We start from the raw sequence: 7,157 nt of genomic DNA, 5'->3' as shown, positions 1-7,157 counted from the left end.
TTTCATTCGTCTTCAATAGGTTCCATGTATTTATCAAATATTTATCCTAAAAGAGAGAGCTATTGAAGAAATTGAATAAATATCTACCTCTACAGTATTTTAAATATAATGAGTAAACTTAAAGTTTTGTTTTTATTTCAATATTTCCTTACTACCCTCACAAAATAAATAAACATTTCATTTTAATCAAACAATTTCTAGTAATTATTTTATAACTTAACCATCTGTTATATCTTTATTTTACGTTGTTTCTAAAGAACAATAATATTAAAATGAACTGTCATAGAAATGAATTACAATCACTAGTATTATGTTCTACCAATCTATATGGTGATGATTTGAATTATTGGTTTGATATACACGATGTACTAGCAAGCATGTTAACCCTAAGCTAGGTCATAATATTTGAATGTGGTCTATATTTTAAATATTTGACCATTCCCAATTCTTCTTCAGCGCACCAGGCTCTGAAATATAGAATGAGATTTTTTTTTAAGATTCAGAAAAAAAAATTAAATCTTTAGACGAATTCATACCGAGTACTTTTTTTATCAGAAGCGTACTGATTGTGTAAGTCGACTAGAACCGAAATACGTTTTCACGTTTTTTAACGATTTGCGTACAAACCGTAAACCCATCTTTCTCAAATTCCTGTCATGATGATAACTTCTTAATAAATAAATGCTTCTAAGATTTGAATCCTTAACCATTTTGCTCTCTAAACTCGTTCTCCACCGTTTTTAATAATATGGTGTATTTCATTTATCATTTATCAATCAAATAAATAAAAAGATAATAATTAAGTTTATGTAAAATCTTAGTAAGCCTTGCCATAAATTAGTTATTGAAAGTAGAAATATTACTAATAAATAAAGAGTTTCGTCAAAATCCGTTTAGATCTATAAAAATCGTACCGAGGTTCTCGGTAATAAAGTATTGTATTTTCACAATCAGCCTCTCTGGTAACTGTTTAACACAAAGAATAATAAGCTCAGACCATTCAGGTTGTAAAACTCAATAATAAAAAATTTGTATAATTTAAATTTTCGAAAGGTAATAAAGTACAGGAAAATGATCCTACATAAACTCGCAACTTTAGACTTAACTAGGTATTTTAAAGGGCTACAGATTAAAATTTTTGTTTACGTTTCTCAAATTTTAAGAAAAGAACCCTACTTAACCGGCAATCCGGATGGTGAAAAGTAAAACAAAATTGATTTCTTTGTGAGAATTAGTAAAAACCAAAAGATTATCGACACTCACATCATGTATCTAAAGTTTTTTTTTAATTCATATTTTATATTATTCTAAATAACTATAACACCTATATAGTTTGATTTTTACCTCATGAGTAAAACATTACTGAAGGTATTTTCTTTCATACACTTCGTGTTGATGAACAATCTGTAGATCCCGATAAGGACGAATATATTTTTTAAAATCCTGTTTGGTTGCCTGTGTCAGAAATATTATGACCTACATATCCAAAGGGTTTTGTTAATTTTTTTTATTCGTATTGACTTAAATTGTACTAAGCATCTAGTAATCATTAAAAAAGAGGAACAGGTACCTGATCTTAGAAGATGGTCGCAGAAAAAGCTAAGAATGAAAAAAATAATGAAATTGATCAAAAATGTGAAGGAGATAGTTAGAGCTGAGGTTAAAGGAGAAAAAAAATAGTTTTCAAGATTTATTGGTTGACAATATTTCGACACAAAATTTAGGTCTTCGTCAGGGCTATTGTGATAGGTGGAGAAGTAAACAATTATCACATCTCCACACATCACAGCAGCCCCAATGAAGACTTGCATTGTGGGTCGAAACGTCGATAACAAATAAATAGTTAAAAACTATTTTTGTTCCTCTTTGACCGAATCCCCATTTCCTTCAAATTCACCTATTAAAACTAGGTTTTCGACTCTTTGGTTTCTTGACCTAAAATAAATGTATAATTAGTTTGCTATCATACATTAAATATACTGTCTTATTTATTTAGACTCGTTTGGTCATTGCATTAAGGATAAGTACCCTTAAGATCCCTTTCGCAAGTAACATTAGCTCCAACCTTCGACGGCGCAATCAGATAGCTTTTAGCTTTATTTTATTTTATTTTTTCTATCAAAGAAGATAGAGCGAGGCGGAAGAAGCAGCGGAGAAGCAAGAAGAGGGTGTGGCGCTGCGACCCGGTCAAGAGACCGTTAGCAGTTAGATATCCCAAACACATCCACACATCTCCTTTACCGACCTGCCCCACATCCCCACTCGCGCAACAAATTACAGCCTCCTCCTATCCAGGAAGGTCTGTCGGCGGGTAGTCTCAAAAGGGGCTAGAAGGAGTCCGGCTGAAACCATGAGGACTACCGAAAAATGAAACAGTGGCGTTGATAACTATAAAAAGACAAAATATATCTCGAATATTTATATTACTAATTCTGCCTGTTGGTCCTTGCATGATTATTATAACTACTAAATTTGCTTTTAATAATTAATAATGTGGTAGTATCGTCCAAAAATATCACCCCTGACGATTTACAATATCAGATTTATAGAATAATTTTAATTAATAAAAATAAATTAGTAAATAATAGAAATAATTCCAATAATATATCTAAGAAATAATAATAATAAATTTGTAGATAAAGAATGAAAGAAGCAAAAAAAAAGACTAATATTTATTGAATTATCAAAATAAATAACTGAATTATACTCGATCGGAAGAGATCGAACGGTTTCATCTTTTTCTGATTCCAACTCCTGCCTCTATTTCCTTTTTTTTTCTACATAAGTTATTCATTAAATTCTTTAATATTTTGAATTCATTCTTTGATTACTATCGCTAATAATTGGAACTTCTTATTTATATCAAATAAATAAAATTAAAGATACTTTAGAGGAAGATTCTTTTAAAATTCGTAATTTAAAACCTGTCGGACTTCTTTGATATGTTTAAGACCGATGTGATACTAAGGACCACATTTATTTATGTCCTTTAATCATTAGAGCCGTTTTTGAGAAATTCCTAAAAAATTGTAAAATCGATTCCATTAAGCGGTTTTTATATCACTACTCGTTTACAACCTCCCTTCCCCATAATATATTTTACTATTTTTTCAGTCACTCAAAACTTCGATCTATATACCTCAATTAATCATTCCATCCATCGAACCAGTTCATTACTTTTATTTTTGTATTGCAATTCCATCCACACTAAACTCGTGGGCGTGTAATTGTTCCTTTTGAACTCATGGCTTTCACAATTTACATGTTTTTTTCCTCACCACCGACGTTAGAGAATTTTTGAATTATTTTCACTTTCAATATGCCATTAAAATATCAAGGAGCTAATTCGTTTCCGTGTTAATGAATATATGTACTCAAATCTGTGAAGGAACTCAAATGTTTGGGCGAAATTAGTCGTGTAATTTATCCGATTTTTATAAACTTTTCCGGGATTATGCGAGGTTGAATCTTATTGGTCCTATAACGATTAGAGTTGACACTGTCTAGTACATAATTTAGCGAATTCAAATCTCTACTTTCACTTACGCATGTATGAACGAAATTTTCTTGACTCACTTCGAAAACGGCTGCTTCTCAACTCAAAGTTGGAGCTTAATGCAAACATGGCCTACTATCAATTTTATGGATATTTGATCAACTACTTTTGACTACCCATAGATCGTCCCGTAGATCTAATACACATAGGACAAATTACTAAACTTGAAACGTAGTCTATGATGTACACAACAGAGAAAAATATCTATTGTACCGATTAAACAATTTTTTTACTATCTCAAAAAACTTTTCACGGAGTATGCAGTCCATTTAAATACTATATAGTACTAGTGTTTTAAAATTAATTAAAAACCAGAAATTTAATTAACAATTTTTATTTTGGAACACATATTGTTATATCATATCATAACAGAAGTTATGCCAACACGTATTAAATAAAATCAAAAAGTTAATTGTAGATGATACTTTAAACATTCCCACTGCTGTTATTAAGTTAGGCAAGTACTTTAATGAGGTAAAATTTTCGTTGAGGAATGTTTTAACAGATGTATGCGTTTCAAACGCCATAAGATATCCGAACTCCTAGTACCGAGGCACACTAGAGCGTCCTAAGCGTATGCCACCGGTGCCCCCAGCGAATGTCGGTTTATCAAAACATTATACACACAAAAAAAAAATTAGAGAAAAATGATTAAAATACAGTGCATTCAACTATTTACTTTGTACTGGGTTTTCTTCTATCTTCTAAGCCAACAAGTGTACCACGATAACAAAAAAAGAGGTTTAGAAGTTGCTGTTCTAATCTATTAAAATCTGAAACAAACCCAGAGTTTGTGCGAATTTTTGTACTGGTCCTAGTTATATAGGAGTTGTATATACAATACTTTCGAAAGAATTAAAAACAAAATCTTCCATAAAAACTAAATCAATATTGATAATAACATATTTACTTTACCATGAGAATAATGAACGACTTGAGTAACTAATTCATCACGATGTATAGTCATTTATTGTACACGAGCTGAGCTATCTGAAGAAGCTTACTGAAATCTTAACAATAAAAAATAATAACTTCAAGCTGTAAAAATTCATACCTACTTAGTGGCATATTACCTTCACTATTACGCCAGGAGTACCTTTAATTATGGTTGTAAAAAATTGTTAAAATGAGGGAGTGAAGGAATAATGTCAGGACGTACAGTTTTTATTTTATTTCTTTTTACCGACTACAATAAATAATGAGGTGTATTTTTAAATGGAATCATCATGTAATAACTGACTGAATCAGTTTGTGAAGTGAAACAAACAATCAATTGTAGATCGAAAACGAATTTTTAAAGGTGGTTGGACATACTGAGGGAGTTAAAAACGATTTTTTTAATTTTTTATTTACTACTTATAAATCAATTCTGGAGGTAAAACATAGCGTTCAAAGTAGAATAGTTATTAATTGCTAATTACAAGCGCTCACGATATGACATATGATTAACACATTTCAGACAATGGCTTAATACAGTTACTTAGTAAAAGACTTGTATACAAACAACTAAATTAGATTCCGTGATTATATCACGTTATTTCCATGATTTGTCGATAAATATTATCTATACATAGACTTGACAGTTGTCTTCCATTATAAACTAATAACACAACAAATACCACAAAATTATTTTCTGATAGAATTTAATCAGATATACGTTACTGTTAATATATATAACGACGGCCTAGAATGAAAACTTCCTATTTAAAAAAAAAGTCAAATAAATTACTAAATGTATAAGGTCGTATCTCACAATACTAAAATGTCAAAAAAATAATCACTGTATCACACCTGCTGCTGTAACCATTTTTTTTTTTTTTTAACCTCCTTTATTATTTTATTTGTATAATATATACATACATATTACAGGAAAATTATATATATCTTGGATTGCCTTGTAGTATTTATGATTTACTGACATAAATTATATTTAAAAATATATAAATAAAATAATATATATAAATAAAAATATAATTTATGTCAGCTAGATTTACAGACATAAATTACATTAAGAAAATTAATTATTTATTTTACAACCGGGAATAAACTTTGAAAAAATTAAAAATGTTAAAGAATATTTTAAAGAGAAACTTCATTTGATATAATGTTGTTTCGGAATAATAAATTACATCCACTATTTATTTTTTAAATTTCTTCAAATTAAAATTTTGTCTTTATTTTGATACATTTAAATATTGACATATTCCATTGATTAAAGATTTTAAAGTGTCAAGTGTCGGAAATCTGAAAGAATTTAATAGCTAACCATCTAATTAAAATATAAACTTGGAACATATCTAATTGGTTAAAAAAAATAACACAATATTCCCAGTGTTGCAAAAATTCTAATTAGTATATTAAATGTTGCGGCATTATCAAGAAATATCAAGGACAAAATCCTAATAAAATTGCAATGTTTTCTAAAATATTGTTTTCAGGCCGTTTAAGAAACAGATATCATAAAATTGAAATGAGTACAATCCAAGCTTTATTATACCAACTTTTTAGATAATTTTTTAGTAATACAATATCAGATTAATAAGATAAACATTTGAATTATGAAACAAATTTTAACTACGTCAAAATAACCTACCACAAGCTTAAAACCTGTACTTAATCGCGTATAAAAGTAGACTTTCTACCTATATTTTATCTTAATCTCTAATTTTATGGCAGTACACTCATCTGCTCTTAAAATATTGCATATTTAAGTCCAGAAACTGTCATAAAATTATCGGCTTATGAATAATAAAAAAATAAAAAGCAACTCCTTCTTACCCACCCTAGTATTAGAGTGAAAACTGAGAAGATACCCTACCCCTAACACACGTCGGTCGCTAACTCGCCGGAAGACATGCTCCACTTATAAGGAAGTGAAAAGAGATTTCTTTCTCTCTCCTTTTTTTTTTTTTATGGGAGTATATTAACAAGGTAGAATTAGAACCAACTTATAAACAATATCTATCTCACCGAACAGATATTTGCAGAGTCACAGAAAATTGGAACAGTTAGTGGAGGAAAGCCATATAAAAAATTGTTTGTAGCGGTGCCCGTTAGGTATAATTACCATCCAGTTAAAATCATTTACGTATTGTCAACAAACAAATTGTAATTTATTTCGTGATTGAATAATAGTTCAAAGGAAGTTGTTTAGGTGCACTAGAGTCACTAAAGGCATCCACTTATTTTTTATACACTCTTAAAGTTGTGTCACCTGTGGTAACAATTGACGCTGGATTGTTAAAAGCCCTTGGAGTTTGAGTGACAGCACAACTGCCACACACGCTTAAAGTATATGAGTCGGGAAGAAAAACAAGGCAGTTATCTCACCCCAATTTTTAATTACTGAAAACTATGTATAATTACTAGTCAAAACTAGTCTGCCAAGTATAGGTAGGGGGAATAAAATGGCGGCGGTTTCAGAAACTTAAAAAAACATTAATTTTTCATTCGGAGATCTACCAGGGCATTCAAAAAGTCCTGTCGTTTTTCGTTTGTTTGTTGTTTATTTTGATTCTAGAGTGTTTGCTAATTAATTCCGTTCAATACAACTTTTATCCATGTAAACACAAATGTTTATACTTTATGAATAGGAGGCTAA

This window comes from Halyomorpha halys, unplaced genomic scaffold (assembly GCF_000696795.3).
Source record: "Halyomorpha halys isolate HHAL.00 unplaced genomic scaffold, Hhal_1.1 Scaffold479.1, whole genome shotgun sequence".
Lineage (NCBI taxonomy): Eukaryota > Metazoa > Arthropoda > Insecta > Hemiptera > Pentatomidae > Halyomorpha > Halyomorpha halys.
This window is presented reverse-complemented; position numbering follows the sequence as displayed.